Source organism: Euprymna scolopes, chromosome 17 (assembly GCF_053919585.1).
Source record: "Euprymna scolopes isolate OS-2025 chromosome 17, ASM5391958v1, whole genome shotgun sequence".
NCBI lineage: Eukaryota > Metazoa > Mollusca > Cephalopoda > Sepiida > Sepiolidae > Euprymna > Euprymna scolopes.
Genome location: NC_136498.1, coordinates 64,237,085 through 64,238,921, shown reverse-complemented (window position 1 = coordinate 64,238,921; position 1,837 = coordinate 64,237,085). Strand labels below are relative to the sequence as shown.

At 34.5% G+C, this 1,837-nt stretch overlaps 1 protein-coding gene across 2 annotated transcripts in view; it reads right to left on the bottom strand.

Moving 5' to 3' along the window:
• LOC145296760 (beta-1,3-galactosyltransferase 1-like) overlaps positions 1–648 on the bottom strand; it is a 66,889-nt gene extending 66,241 nt beyond the window's left edge. Inside the window, exon 1 of one of the 2 annotated variants that reach the window (XM_080142809.1) lies at positions 450–648. The gene's annotated coding sequence lies outside the window, so the exon portion shown is untranslated. The remainder of the gene's footprint in view (positions 1–449) is intronic. The other variant, XM_080142811.1, reaches the window with a different exon arrangement.
• Between the last annotated feature and the right edge of the window lie 1,189 nt (positions 649–1,837).

Genomic DNA, 1,837 nt, shown 5'->3' with positions numbered 1-1,837 from the left:
TAATTTTTCAAATGTAACGAGTTTAATTATGTAAAATTTTATGTATATAAACGCTAAATTTGTAAAAAATGTTCATATAATAATAAACTACATTTTCCAAATTTAATTTAATTTCTGTTTATTTGTTTCTTGTTCTGATTTAGAAATTGCAGAACCCCCGGACTGTACTGACGGAACCCTAAGGTTCCACGGAGACCGGTTGAAAAGCAGTGTACTAGAGAGTAACGTAATCTTCAGGGGGCTTATAGTCAATTAAATTCCAAAGAAAACCGTTGGCTAAACACCAATTTAGTTTGATGAATAGAAGTGAGGAGTACTAGAACATCTGCAGATATTTGTCAGCACCCAGAATCCAGAGAAAATCACCAAATTTTACCAACAACAAATGGTTGGCAACGACAGGTGCGAGAAATGATAGTAAGAAATATAAAAAAAAAAGATTACGTTACCTTGAATGGTTAAACCTCGGACAAAAGAAAGGTATGTCATTTGCTGTTATTGAATTACAGAATAGTAGAATATTGTTATTTGCTACCGGCAAATAGAAATCTTTATGGAGGCAGTATCACTACGTATCAATGCGTCCTTTTTTCTCTGAATAGGTTTGCTGCTGGTTGTTTATGGTGAATAGCTGCGGCCAGTCTTATTGCATAAATATTGTTAAAGAGCAACAGGTGGTGCCTAGTATTGTAACATTTTCTAGTGCCATTTTGTTTTAAATGTCACAATGCTAGTTTCAATGCAGTTATCGCAGCAAGTAAAATAGTATCAAAAATGTATATATATATATATATATATATATATATATATATATATATATTTATATATATATATATATTCACACAGTGCCAGCAAAAAGAAAGTATGCACTTATAATTTTTTCAAAAACTACAAATTTAAGCTAAATTTAATGTGACTGTTTAAACAACCTATACCTCATTTGATCCGCCTTTTATTCCTCTGTAATTTTACCTGTTCATATTTTACTTTTAATTGAAATATTCTAGTGTTCACATCAATCAAAAAAAAATAACTTCAAATTGTGGAGGCAAAAAAAAAAAGTCCACAGCAACAAATTCGCTTAAAACCAGCTTAAATTATCGCCCCTAAATCAGTTGAAAATATCCACCAACAGGCAACAAAACATCTCTAATCGTAATTGTGGTTGTTCCACGTTATACAACGTAACATTTAGTCCATATACCACTACTTTCTCTTAGTTATCATCAGGAGCTCATTAATCTCCACCTTTCTGGTTCATCCAATTGAGAAATCGGCCACAGATTGAAATGGGATGAGAAAACGGTACGAAAGACTGTGCAAAAGCACCAAAACACCGGCAGTGTTTGTGATACTCCTAAATCTGATCGTACTAGAGTTACTTCTAACAGGGAAGACAATGCTATCAAGATCCGCAGCCTAAGAAACAGATTTGAAACGGCTCCCCAAATCCAACAACAGTGCAATCTTGTTAAAAAGTGCTCTCTTTCTACTGTCAAGAACAGATTAAAGGAATTCCATTTGCGAGGATATGTTGCAAGACGTAAGCCAATGATTTCTGTAAAGAACAGAAAGCGCCATCTGGACTTCATCAGATGCAATAAAGATCACGACTCTTCATATTGATCAAAAGTACTTTTTAGCAACGAAAGCAAGTTCAATAGGCTAGGCAGTGATAGTAGTCAGTACGTCCGTCAGAGGAAAGATGAAGAATTTAATCCTAGGTGTTCAGTTTCAATGCTGCAAGGTGGTGGAGCGTCAATTTTGGTGTGGGGTATTATTAGTACCAATGGTCAAGGGCCTATAGTTCGTTTGCAAGGTCGAATTAATTCGACCA